Genomic DNA, 15,326 nt, shown 5'->3' with positions numbered 1-15,326 from the left:
GTTTCTAAAGAAATTCTTTCGCACTTTCGCGTTCAATTCAACATACGACTTTAAAAAGCTTAAAAAGCTCTTAAAAAATTCATCATAAAGAGATATTTTGTTTCAATAATGAAAAACAATTTTCCAATTATATGAGCGGGACAAATGAATAAAGGTACACAGAGAAAAATATCATTCTACTGCCAAGAAAAGCGATTACTTTATTTTTCTTTTTTTAAGTAATAGTTTTCTTCAACAAAGAATATATTCTTGATAATAATCTTCAAATATACTCGTCACAAGTGTTGGAAAATCTCATTATCGTGTACTCAAAAGAAGAATTTATTTTCTCTTCAAGAATATTCAAGAATATAAAGTTTTCATTCAAGAATATAAAGTTGTATCAAAGAAAAATCAAACTTATAATATTCTTGACTAAAATACTGCACTTACTAAAATTCAGAATATATTCAATTAAATTAAATGCTTGTGGTAAACTTATGATATATTTGCGGATATACAAACTTATAATATACTTGAAATAAATAATATTTACTCGAATACAGTACACATTTTTCTCTGTGCACGTGATGTCGTATCCCACGCATTGTTTCTAAATTTCTCGCGGTTAAAAAAGGCGCTTTCACCGCGTATTATCACGACAGTGATATATCTCGAGATTCGCTACGCATCGTGGTAACAGTCGCGAATTTGATAGACGCAAATTGAAAGAATCTTCGATGCCTGCACAAGACGTGCGCGCGAGCTTCACGCACTACGATTGTATGCAAATGCACACAAAGTGTAAAGTTTGTGTCCGACCGCAGGCACAGTTATATGCAGTTATGCGATACCTTCGGCCATATCGCTTAACCTCCTTGTCTACCGCAGCGGTGGGCGCGATGTCCCGCGGCTGAACGCGCGTTGACACAGAAAACGCGAAACGCTATTCCAATCAAGCCCTCGTAAGCAGAAAAATATGCGGCGAGCTGTGTTTAAATAATATTATAAATTGCAGGAAATTAAATTAATAAATGCTAATGAAATAATTAATTAACGCGCCTCTTTCGATTTTTATCATCCCAAAAAACTTTTGACGTAAGAAAGATATGAAAAGGCGCAAAACTAAATCTCTCCTCTGGCATATTTAAGAAAGAAGTCTTCTAAAGTTCCATCGAGTAAAATTTCTTTTCGCGATGCACAAATTTTCTAAATTTTTAGCGTTAATATTAATCGCCACTCTTTCTAAAAAAGAAATCAAGTGGATATATCTCTTATAAAGTTTCTATTTGTAAGAATTTTTATTTCTATTTTTTCGTAAATTATTTTTTGCTATAATGCATACTCCTATTGAATTTTCATGAATAGTCATTCATATGCGAGAGACGGAAAAGAATTCATACACTTTTGATGCGACTGTAATGGAAATATCAGTACCGTTTACATATAGCTGTGACAGGAAATATACATGACAGGAAATGTATTAAAATGTGCTATTTAAATAATACGAATGCGGGTTTGCGGTCGAAGGAGCCAATTTTTATAGCATGGCGCGACGCGGTCGGGTCGAATCCCGCATTGTATTGCTATTATCCGCAAAGGGACACGTTGTATGTCATCGTCCCGTCGTAGGATGTGGGGAAGGGGGGGAAGAAGAATGGGGAGATAGAATAGGCGCGTAGGATACCGTTGTAAAATCGCTAGGGACGAGATGGCCGAGGTGAACAGATTTCAACCTACACAAGGCGGCGGTATCTTCATCTGGTAATTATTCACTAGGGAGACTTTGCGGAAAAGAGAAAAGAGAAAGAGAGAGAGAGGAAGATAAAGATCCGTGCCGTACGTGCACTCCGACACGTGCGTGGGAAGATCTCTCACGAAGGAAGAGGAGGAAGAAGATGAAAAAGAAGCGAGGCTCTCGATGCCGGACCGAACAATACGCGAGAGGATTGAGATCATACGAGAGAAAGAGAGAAAGCAAGGAACTCTTCTCGCTGGTACACGTAATCTCTTCCTCATATAACGCGTACTATAAGAGCCAATGAATATTTTAAAACGTGTCGATGGACTTGGAAAGCCTCTCGACTTTGAGACTCGATTATAAAAGCGATATTTTTCCATTTTATTCGTGCTATTTCAGAATAAACTATTGGCATCCTCAATTTAGAAAATGCATTATATTAATGACTTTTAGATTTGAGAAGAAGATTATTAATTATAATATAAAGATTATTAATTATTGTTCAGCATGTGTGTATATATATATAATGAATTTTATCATTGTGTCATCATATCATCAAAGATATTATCATCGTAAACGCAGGAGCAATATTAAAGCGTATTTCAAAATAAATGCAAATAAATTTCGTCTCGTTTTATAATCATCAAAGGACTTTGAGATGTTTGCAGAGCTCATTAAAGATCAAACATTCTTTAGAGTGCACGTCGTAATTTCGCATATTTGAAGGACTCGCGTAATCCTGACCTACCGCATCTTTCTGGTTTATAGGCGGCCGTTAATACCGCCTACGGACTCGGGTCTTTCTGGTTCGACCAGTTTCGAACATCCGGAGCAGTCATCGAAATTCCTAAAGTCGAACAACATGATTAATTGTATATTGCAAATATATAATTGCGAAATCTACGTACAAGATAATTTTTCTGAATAATTTTCCCCAAGAATTTTAATGATTATCGATGAAAAAGTAATTAATTAAAAATAAGAAAAGTTTAATGTAAGAAAATAATTTTACGCAGCCATTTCAGACAAACATATTAATTAACGTTATAAAAATATATTATTAATAGCTGGATATTTCACTAATTAATTAAAATATGTTATGATTTGCGAGAACAGTTTCTTAGCATAAGTCAAGTTCTTTGAGTTTATTTACTTCTTTGAAGATAAATATAATATAGAGATAATATACTGTTAATTTTTATATAATACATTGTTTTAATATTTAATATTATATATTTATATGAGTTTTTATACAACTCATGTGCTTAAACTAGATTGCTTTGTTTATTGATACAAAACGTATATTTTCTTGTATAAAGAATTTAATATAAATCTAATATAAATTAGATATGAAATCTGGAAAACATACGTGGATTGTTTAAAATGCATAAAATGATTTATTTGCCTCTAACGACTTAATATTTGTATATGCGTGAGGAGAGATTACGAGATAAATAATTATAATAGAGTTAACGTATTAAAATGTTTTTTTTTTAAATATATGTATATAAATTATTATTACATATTTATTTTTTTTAATTTACAACGAATATAAGTGGCAATTACTACGGATATAATAAATGCACATTTTGTAACTATCATAAGATTCATGTTTTTTGACTGATTTTATCGCGAGAGTGTGCATTATGACGAATTGCATCTTCATTCTCACGCGTGTTAATCCTTAGATCAAACGTGCAACTCGTGTAACATAATTAACTGTGTAAAACCATTACGTTTCTATTATGTTTTTTAATTATACTCATCAAGGAAAATAAAAAATTCAAAAAAATATACATCCCGTGTAATAAACGCATCTGTAATCTCTCTCAAATACCCCGAAGTTTTTTTTCTCCAAATAAAAAGGACGATTTTCTATTCTCTTTTGATTTACGATTTACCATGTAGATGAATTTGGAAAAACGCTGCGAGATATTCATTACAATCTTCATAACTCGGTATATCGAATATCTCGATTTTCTGTGTAAAGCCATTACGTTTCTATTATGTTTTTTTAATTGTACTCATCAAGGAAAATAAAAAAATTCAAAAAAATATACATCCCGTATAATAAACGCATCTGTCAAATACCCCGAAGTTTTCTTCCTCCAAATAAAAAGGACGATTTTTCTATTCTCTTTTGATTTACCATGTAGATGAATTTGGAAAAACGCTGCGAGATATTCATTACAATTTTCATAACTCGGTATCTCGATTTTCTCTTACTTCCCGATCATCCATCGATCGGGCTTGGTATCCTCGTCATCGGCTCGCTATTTGTGTTTCGCCTCACGAGTCTGTTGGCATGGCTGTTAACGTGCTAGCTAGCATGCTACCTATGCGAATACCGTCGTTGCCGTGGTTGCCGAAGGCCCTACCGACCACCGATCTCCGACCACAACGGTAACGTGACCTGACGCTATTCCCTCGGCGATCCTCCATCGACAGAATCCCGATTCCGTCGATCCTATTTCCCGCGACTCCGCCCGATCTCCTGGTCGGCGAAAAGAAATATAGCGGATCCTTCTTAAGGATTCGCGGTATCGTCTTGGTACCGTACCGGGTACAACGTCGACATTCTTATATTCTCTAGCTGAATAGCAAGAGGACGATACCAGACAGTAACCAAATATTTGCGTTAATTAAAAAAGCGATCACGATAGCAAATGTAGACTACTAGCAATATATATGCACGACAATGATAAATTAAATTATTATATATCTGCGAAATGTAGGCCAGTCTCGAAGAATATTACCAGCCTAGAAAGGCTCACGTTTCTAATCAATTAGGCTTAATCACTATTCTTTTGTAAATTTATTACGTCACGATTTCTCTTTATTTCTTTGAAGTAATGTACGGCTTTGATAAAACGATCAAATGTTTCACATTGCTCTTCAATGACTTCGCTACATGTCTCGCTCGGCAAAGTTACGATGCAGTCGTGGTACCCGGATTGTAAATCGCTCTCCTGTAACGTCGTTTAATCCTCCGCCGCACGAAAAGAGACACGCTAGTAACGGCACGGATAGCATGAAAAGTCACGCTCGCAATAGCGTGACTAATACTTTCGCGCGGACATTCTGAGTCTGCTTTATTGACACGAAATAAGCTCACATCCCGCGTGTTGGCCACGGACAACATAGTTTCGAAAGTGGCCGCAATCAAATGGAAATCATTTCCAGTCATCTCGATATTTTGTCGAATCGACTTTCATCAATATATTTTTCACAAATCATTAAGTAATTGATTAATATTCAAATTGCTCGGGCTGCTTTCGTGCGGAACTTTTACACTGCTTTTCCTCCATTTTTTATTTTTAGTATTTTGCTACGCATTTTAATTAAATGCAACTCTCGACGTTTTGTCGAATCGACTTTCATGAATTTATTTTTCACAAATCATTAAGTAATTGATTAATATTCAAATTGCTCGGGCTGCTTTCGTGCGGAACTTTTACACTGCTTTTCCTCCATTTTTTATTTTTAGTATTTTGCTACGCATTTTAATTAAATGCAACTCTCGACGTTTTGTCGAATCGACTTTCATGAATTTATTTTTCACAAATTATTAAGTAATTGATTATTATTCAAATTGCTCAGGCTGCTTTCGTGTGGAACTTTTACATTGCTTTTCCTCCATTTTTTATTTTTAGTATTTTGCTACGCATTTTGATTAAATGCAACTCTCGACGTTTTGTCGAATCGACTTTCATGAATTTATTTTTCACAAATTATTAAGTAATTGATTATTATTCAAATTGCTCAGGCTGCTTTCGTGTGGAACTTTTACATTGCTTTTCCTCCATTTTTTATTTTTAGTATTTTGCTACGCATTTTGATTAAATGCAACTCTCGACGTTTTGTCGAATCGACTTTCATCGATTTATTTTTCACAAATCATTAAGTGATCGATTATTATCCAAATTGCTCAGGCTACTTTCGTGCGGAACTTTTACATTGCTTTTCCTCCATTTTTTATTTTTAGTATTTTGCTATGCATTTTAATTAAATGCAACTCTCGACGTTTTGTCGAATTGACTTTCATCGATTTATTTTTCACAAATCATTAAGTGATCGATTATTATCCAAATTGCTCAGGCTGCTTTCGTGCGGAACTTTTACACTGCTTTTCCTCCATTTTTTATTTTTAGTGTTTTGTTACGCATTTTAATTCAATGTAACTCTCGACGTTTTATCGAATCGACTTTCATGAATTTATTTTTGACAAATCATTAAGTAATTGATTATTACTCAAATTGCTCAGGCTACTTTCGTGCGGAACTTTTACACTGCTTTTTCTCCATTTTTTATTTTTAGTATTTTGCTACGCATTTTAATTAAATGCAACTCTCCACGTTTTGTCGAATCGACTTTCATCAATTTATATTTCACAAATCCTTAAGTGATCGATTATTATCCAAATTGCTCAGGCTACTTTCGTGCGGAACTTTTACATTGCTTTTCCTCCATTTTTTATTTTTTGTGTTTTGCTACGCATTTTAATTCAATGCAACTCTCGACGTTTTGTCGAATCGACTTTCATGAATTTATTTTTGACAAATCATTAAGTAATTGATTATTACTCAAATTGCTCAGGCTGCTTTCGTGCGGAACTTTTACACTGCTTTTTCTCTATTTTTTATTTTTGATGTTTTAATTAAATGCAACTCTCTCGCGTAAATGATGGAAACTACAATTGGAGCGCAGTTATTAGTCGCTCGCGATTATATTGTCAGCAAGCTTAACTAAACGTGCAATTATTAGCCTTGTTACTGCGATACGATCTCAAACTCTCTATCGTTATTTAAACAGAGCGAAGATCGTGTCAATTGCTATCAATTAAACGAGTCAACAATGTCCAGCGCGATATGATGAGTCCGCAGCTCATTTAATTATCGAACGTTAGACGCACAGGTGCATCGGGGAAAGTATGTAATGGCGATGAGATGGTAGCCAGACGGAGTGAAAGTCGAAGTAACACCGTACGACGGTCGACGAATAGCACGAAGAACGATCGTTTGTTCGAGCGGTTTGTCCGGTTAATTGGCACGTCCCAAATAAACGAACCGTCCAGCGTGAAAGAATTCGCCTAATTATTTACGAGGACGAAAATATTCTACGCGAATGTGGGTTAATAATGCTTAAAAATTCCCCGCGTATATATCAATTTTAAATTTTCTGCGTAATCGCGACATTACATCGACGTTGCGTCGTTTTCTTATGTTCGAATGCTGGAGAAAGGTTCCGCGATCCTTCCAATCAGGTACAACCGGAGAAATCAGTTCTGCTACATCGCGCGCGACGACGATAAACCCCTGCAAAAACGGTCCATCGATCGATCGATCGATCGCTCGATCGTTTCGGTCGACGTCGCTCGCGGCCCGTTCTCGTTATCAGCAATTGCAGAGGGAGAAAAAGAGAAATCCCGACCTTGATGAAAGTGACCATCGCTCGCTTCGGCGAGTGACAACTTTAGAGAAGAAATCTAGCGCGTATTAAAATAATGATGTGTTTTTGCCTCGCGAAAAAGCGAGCCTCTTATCCTCCGGGCTACGATTACATAACGATGGAACAATTCCACAGTGAAACTTTTTACTCTGAAATACAGAGTCGCAAAAATCGTTATCGACCGATACAACAATTCGCATGCCGCGATACTTGACGTAATCTGACAGTTGAAGCGTGTTAGACTCGACAAATAGCAGAAAGATCGATAACGTTCCTCGACGAAACAAAAGGAAACAGTTCTCAGGCCGGCGCGATCCTATCGATATACTATAATTGATCAACGTTTTACAACGGACGGGAACGTTTCCGCGAGGTGCAAACTGTGTTTCCAGGGTCACGTTGTAAACGAGAGAGCGATACGAATCTGCTTATGTCGAGCGAAACGACGAGGAGGCACGTCGCGGGTCATCGCTTTTCGCGCGCGCGCGCGACCAACAGCCACTCGGCCAAGTCACCCAAGGCGAGGGAACGATGATGAACGTTTCGCCTCGACACGAAACCCGGTTGATTTTTGCCTTCATGCTCTGCCAACCATGCGCCGCGGTAATTCGTCCAACTAGAGACCATGCGATCGGCCACGCCCGCAAGAAGAATCGACCATCGATGTGCTACCGCTATCGTTTCGCATTCCTGGATTAAAACGCGATACGATCACACACAGCCGGCATTTAGTTCCCGTTCTTAAGTAAATGTAAAGACAAATGGCACGCTGCAAACGTGTCTTGTGTAATCCCAACTATTATGCTGAGGTCATTTCTGACCTCGATTATTTTTTGAATTATCAGTGTGAGATATACTTTAGTTTTTAAATTGTAAAATATAAATATGATATAGATTGTAGAAGGATGTAATTTTTCGCTTGATTTCTCGTAATTAATTGAATTAATTTTTTTTTAAATTCAATTAATTCAATCGATCGATGATGTCATCAGTCTTAGACAATCATACTTTCATATAAAATGTAATTTTAAAAATTGCACACACTGTATTATGTATCTGAGTAAATTTTTCTCAGAATATTCAATTTTTGCTCCAGGAAAGAGATAATCGAGGCGCAAAACTTTAATCGCTTAACGTGCGAACCTCGACCGAAGTCGAGGGGTACGCTTGAAGGCGAATCAAATTGCATCGAGAAAAGCGCATCGAGAGAAATACGCGTGTATTTGTGAAACGGAGCAGCCCTGAAACGCGAGATCGCGGCGACCGTGAGAAAATCGAGTGCCCCATATTTCTATAACTCGTACGGAAGAAATCCCCGAGCCTCATCCTTCGCGTTGTCCCCCCCCCCCCCGTCCCGCCCTCCTCTCTCTTTCTCTTCCTCCTTCCTCGTCGCAAACGCAAATCGGAATTTCGCCAAGGCGACTTTCCACCCACGTGGCACTAACCTTCCAGTCACTTCGTAATTTATCTGCGCCTGATACGTCAGATTTACGAGCCCAGAACGAAAGCGCGATCGGAGACGAGAAGAGGAAAAAAAAAAAAAAAAAGAGATCCCGCGTCGTAATTTGCACTCTGCCATAAACTTTGTGACATATTGTACCGTTATAAATAACGCGGTCTACAATGTTAAACGCGCTACGTGCCTCACGCACGCACGAGAGTTGCACGAGAGTAAAACGAGAAAGGCAAGACACCACGGTCGCGTATAAGTTAATCTCATTTCAAACGCCATCGTGATAAATGAGGAAAGAAATAAATTCACGTCCTGAAAATAGCATCATCGAATCATAAATTATTGTATTGAATACATAATTGTATTATATAACGAGAAACTACTAATAATATTTTTTCAGAAATGATTAGTTTATACATCGACGCGACTGAGAAATTAAAGTTATTTAGGAAAACAAATAGCAATGTGTCAATCTGTCATATCGCGATCGTATATTCCTTCTTTTTTATTCAGCTTTTATTTTTTTTACGAAAGTTAGTCACGAAAAACAAGGGAGGATTATTAGCTAGCTAAAGGATTGGATAACCGTGGTCGTGGGAACGACGTAGATTCGGTGCGAGATTTCGCACTATTCACACCGTGTAGAATCTAAATAAACTAGCGCGAAGATATAGCATTCGAGAATCAAGATGGACGAGCGAATCGCTTAATCGCTTATTTATCGCGCGGTTGTATTTTCCCTGAAAAAAGTTTAAACGGCAATGCTAATCTCGCCGCAAAGGATCGACCCTCGCCAAAGTAGCCTCATAGACGAACAAATCATCTCCAATCTAGTCCCCTATGCAGAATAAAACTAGATATGTACCCATGTGTGGTCGGAAAGAAGCAATTTTTTTATTTCTGTTAAGATGAACATGTATTACACAGAATTTATTTCGGGATTGAATTTTTTAATTCATTCGAAATCTATTTTCCCATGGAAAAAAATTAATAATACTTAAATAATATTTAAATATTTAAATGCATTAAATCAATATCATTTAGTCTACAATAATAAAATAAAAAACTGATGTATATATATAACTTATTATTTTATAAAATAATACTACTCTTTCCCTCTCCTCCCTCCGATTTCTAAAGTTTCCAATTTAACGTAATAAATATCTCTGGTCTTTAATAAAATCCGATCCAAATCTTACAACTGATAGGGATATTCCAACTAGAAATCTTGTCGTCTTAATCATGTCGTATAGGCAATCTTATAATCCTGCAATTTATGCGGTCGTGCTTCAGTGAAACTGGGATTAGACTTCAGCTTCTCTTCCCCGATCTCTTTCTTTGCTAGGAACTCGCAGTCGTTCATTCTCTTTCTTCATCTTTCTTTCGAACTCTCATTGCGAGGGGAAAAATGATGAAGAAGCAAGACGCAAAAAGAATCCGGTGCGGCGACTAGGGACAAGGCCAAAGCATACGAGGAGGAAAACGAGAAACGTGCGTGCACAGACACATTTATCCCCGTCTCTATCACGGCCCTGGCTGGCGTCGACAGCTTCCTAATGCTGACTTGCGCAACTTGCATCTACTCGCGATCGGGCCGCTTGCTTCCTGCAAAACGCGGCCATGGGCGAGAGATATCGCGAGTATCGCGATGCGATATCAACCATGAAGAAGTGGATAATTTATCCTGAAATCTGTACACTGAGAAAAATCGTTTGACCAACAAGAGGTATATGATAGAAAACATTTTGGTTAAATCAAACAAGAATTTCTAGTTATCACGATAAGACTCGATTTTTTATAATTAAGACGTTTAATAGACTTTACTATAAGGATATTATTAGTATTTTCTAGTTGGATCTATAAAACTTTTTGTTACATTAACTAAACATAGACACAGTGATGTCATTTTTTTAAATTTATTATTCTCAAGAAAATTTGATAAATTTTAACAGAAAGAAATTAATTATACTTGTCTGGTAATTCCTAAAAGAATTCTGATTCGTCCATTTTTCAACAGACATATTTATTGAATCTACTAAATTTTTAATTAATGCAACTATTTTTTTCTCAGTGTTCATATAATATCAATTCGAAATCACAAAAATTAAAATAAATATTGCAAAGTATAAATTTATAATATAATCTGCATTTAAAATTTTTAACATAAAATTTCAAACACAAATTATTAAATGCAAGCTTAATATAATTTTTTATCGCAAAATTTATTTGTACTAAAAATTGTATATCAATGATTATAAAAAGACTTGAAAAAAATAAGAAATGTTGTGCAAAAATAACATATTAAAATTAAAAATAAAATAACAATATACATGAAATTTAAGCTCTACGCCTCAAAATTAAATTACAATCGGTCTATCCGACATAGAATATGCTATAAAATTATACGACATGGTCTAACATGATGCAGTAAAATTTATATTGCGTGAAATGCCATCTTCAATCTATGTACAAGGAGAATATAACACTTTTCACAAGATCTCTGTATCCGGATTAGATATCAAGATGACGTATCACGCTGGAACGATTTAGTTTTCACACAGTTGTGCGTCTCGATTTTTTTACATTTTATCTTTCGTTTCTTGTACCATATATATTTGCAATTAATACGGATGTCTGGGAGTGGAGAGGAAATCCCGGATTTATCGCACTGCTGGGAACAAGTACGGCGATCGTCTTGGGGTTATCGTAATTAGATTAATATCTTTGGATTTACGGCCAGTTCGTTTCACGCGTTGCGAATCCAGACTCGCGACTTGTTGCTGACGTTTCTATATTGCTTTTTGAAAAAAAAATCTCTCTCTATCTCTTTATAAGTATGTGCATATTTTTTTTTCATTGGCATGTGAGAAAATCTAGTCACGCTTACTATAATAGAGCAGTGCGAGCAGAAACGTTAAATATTAAATGTTAAATTGTATAAACGTTAAATTAAAAACTTTTTAGTTGAGGAAAGAAGAAAGCAGGTACCGTTAATTGAATAAGATTCTCTCCGCTTCCTCATGTCGCGGGTAAAAACCGTTTATGCAGATCGCCAGTCTGTCGCGATTGCTTTTACGCGAGTGACGGTCAACGACGTTTCGAAAGAACTGCAAACACAATGTCATACCAGTCGTAAGATCCGTTCCACAAAGCAAATGGATACACACATACCACGGCTTTTTAACATTTTCGATATAAAATATTACTGCTTGAATGATCACAATAATTTGGATAAACATTATTCGAAAAAAAGTGTTACACCGTAAAAAAGACACAAGACACACCTGCACTCTTCTTATTATCAAATTTTTTTTTAAATAGAAGAAAATTTCAAGAGAATCATCACCTTTTTGAGCCATTCCCTAAAATTTCTCTCGATGTAACGAGTCGGTGAAGAAAAAAAATCGATCGACGCGTATCTGAATCAACGACTCGTCCCATCGAGTTCGCGATTTTACGTGATCGATAAATTGCGCGGGCGCGCAATCGAGGATACCGCGAGAGCAGGAACGTGCCAGAGATCCGCATCGCTTAATGATACCTGATGATTTTTTTTCGGATCGATCTTGTGACTTTATCCCGCTGACAGGCGCCGCGATATGATGCTGGTGTCCCACGTTTGCAACGGAAAGAGACAGAAAGTCCGGATAGCGGTCAGGTGTACCGTTTCGCGCGGATCGACAACGACTCGGTCGTATGCGACACGATTATTGCTCGTCGTTGCAACGAGCTTGCAACGAGGTTACCATCCGCCTACCGCGTTCGTCTTTTACGACTGATACTTTAAACGAAAAATCAACGCCGGGCCAAACGACACCGTATTTTCTTTCACGATCTTTCTCGAGCGAGAGGTAAAAATTACGATCGAGGGTAAACGGGAAAGCACTAGATCCGCGTCGAAAAATTTCTCGAATCGACAATGGAAAAAAATAATAATTATTCATAATTTTGAATAAGAGTAATAAATAAGATTCGTTGGAAATAATGGTTGTGGTCCTTTTCAAGTATATAAGATCGATATGGTCGAAACGTCGTAACAAATAAACTAAAAATTTTTTGGCTCGTTTTGGTCGATTATATCATTTCCAACGAACCTTTGATTAATTGATTAGCGATATTAAGATAATTTATAAAAGTAATAAATAAGTGTATCATTTAATTATAATGACAAGACGCTATTATCGAAAAGAACTAGAGCTCAGCGCTATTGTATTAAAATAAAAGAGGCATTAAACTAAGTACATTAAGCTTCGTTAAGCGTGTTCTTAGGAACAAGTACTAGAACTAGCGGCCACAATCCATGACGGTGAAAAGTAGCCTTATCTCGGCGCGCATGCCAAAGAGACGAGGGATCCTTATCGGGCAGGATGTCCCACGAGAGGACATCGGAATAAGTAGCAAAGTATGTAAGCCGTGTTAAACTATCGTTTCGACGATATACGTATGTATCGCCGACAACGATAGGTCGATAGGCACAATGGTTATCTCGTTTGTTAAGAGAAAGCCTTCCGTGAAGTCGCCGATAAGATGAGAAATGTCATGTTCTTGCATATTTTTACGCTAATATAATTGGAGAAAGAGAATCATTCGCATCGAAAAAATATCGTAAGACTGCTCTCTAATTATTATACTTTAACGCCTTCCGAAATATCAAAGTTCTTAAAATGAATTACTAAATATCATAATCATGTTCTTAATAAAATTTTGTTGTGTCAAGAAAATATCAATATCTATATAAAAATAGAAAAATTATGATAATAAACATTTATGCAACTAAATTCTCCAAAATAATTATAATTACTGATAATAAATAAATGCTGTGTGTTAAAAGCTTGTTATAAATGATAACTACTCGTGTAAATCTTTGCTCCAAAAAATTGATTCCGAATAATTAATAATATAATATAATATATCATATCGTGAACGGCCGATGCAGTATATTTATAACACGGCTACACTTTATATCAGCGAATATTCCGTCGTTTGCAAGAACACGCATCTAACATATATATCTGTTACCGGGAATCACATGAAAAGTGATACACGAGTATCCGATTTCATGCGACTTTACGATTTCAATCTGCTCGATCAGCTGATTTACGCCTCTCATCTCGAATAGCGAGAAACGAAAGAGGAATTCGATCGTTATGTCAAATCTCGCTCGCGCGTGTTGAAGGACTCTCTCGGAGATCTAGGATGTAAGAAAATATCACGACAAAGGCGACGACGAAACAACGAGGAGCCGCGATTACGCAATGAATTATTGCACGACGGAAGATTCGCGATACGACATGACCTTTCGCTACGAAAATTCAAGTAGACTTTGTTCCTTGTGTTTGCGCGGTATCGAGATCCTTGAAATGAAATAGCACCAAGATAACAATCTTTTTATTTCCAATATAATTTCTAAAATTTAAATTATAATATATTTAATAAATTATAATATATTAAATTAATATATTAAATATATTTTATAACAATATTTAAAATTCATTTATATTGCAAGATAAATGTAAACAAAATAAAAAAAGTTGTAAACATGCAGCAAGTGTGTCGAAAAATTTCAAAATTAACACTTTGGCGTTCTATTTGAATTTCGAAATTAATGCGTAAATAATACGTCGATATTTTCTACCATGGCATCGCGACTATTCGATAACGAGCAGCGTACTCGAGACTGCTAATGCCTATAGAACACTCACGTTGTATCCGTGTCATAACGGGATTCGCCACATATACGCTTTCATTGTAAATAAATTAAAATCCTACTCGTCTCTCTTTGTACCAACTAACTTCGCGAAACGCTCATTTAAACGAAGAATATTTTCTCCTCTCGAACTCTCCGACTAACCGTGCACCGCAAAATATATAACCATGGTAGCTTCGTCATTCCTGTATCTCGGTATATCTTCGCTTTGCAACAAACCATCTAAGAACAGCGCGCAATATTTATTCCTTATGTGTGCGGTTTTTATGGAGCGAAACTACATTACTTTGCATTACCTCATCGTAACAAGACTCGGATCTTTACGAGAGGTTTTATCATCGCTGCTCATGCTTCTTAGGAGTCTGTATCGCTCAATTCTTGCGTTCCTACTACGAGACCGGTATTAAAAAATATAGCTCGCGCAAATAAAATCAAGATATAGATCACGTTGCGTAAGCGGTGTCGGTTATCCAATTGCAATTCAACACGCATCGGAATTTATGACGTAAAAAATTCACATTTTTGCGAATATTAAACCATAAATATCCCTAAGCGCTCTTACATTTCACTATTAAATCTCGAAACTTACGTCTTAATTTCGCACAGATAATCGCGCAATCATCAACAGGCAATCCTTAATAAATCAAAAATGCAAAAAAAGAAGCGACAGCATATATAAGTATACGTACATCGAACAAATGTGGCGTCTGTCAGCTTCCGAGCGAGCAGAGTTAAAGGTTAAACACGGACATACATCACGTTTCGCGAGACATACGGACGAACGCGCGGTATGTTACTCGGAAGCTATTCTGGTTTATGAGGGGTTAAAGTTAATATCGCGCAACAACATTCCATATCTTCTGGCGAAGCATCGCGGCTTGCGTGTCCAACGCGCTGGCGGCGGCTCCTCCCCGCAAATGAATTCCCGTGGAATTCGCGCGCACGAATTCCACGATGCCGCGCCGGCGACTCTTCCCGAGGAGAAAAGGGGAGCCTGG

General features: G+C 36.7%; 1 protein-coding gene across 4 annotated transcripts in view; it reads right to left on the bottom strand.

Moving 5' to 3' along the window:
* LOC105247786 (protein outspread) overlaps positions 1 to 15,326 on the bottom strand; it is a 175,182-nt gene that overhangs the window by 82,681 nt on the left and 77,175 nt on the right. The window lies entirely within an intron of this gene.

Source organism: Camponotus floridanus, unplaced genomic scaffold, assembly GCF_003227725.1.
Source record: "Camponotus floridanus strain SB8 unplaced genomic scaffold, Cflo_v7.5 scaffold6, whole genome shotgun sequence".
NCBI classification, from domain to species: domain Eukaryota; kingdom Metazoa; phylum Arthropoda; class Insecta; order Hymenoptera; family Formicidae; genus Camponotus; species Camponotus floridanus.
Note: the sequence above shows the minus strand (reverse complement) of the source record. Positions and strands in the feature narration are given on the sequence as shown.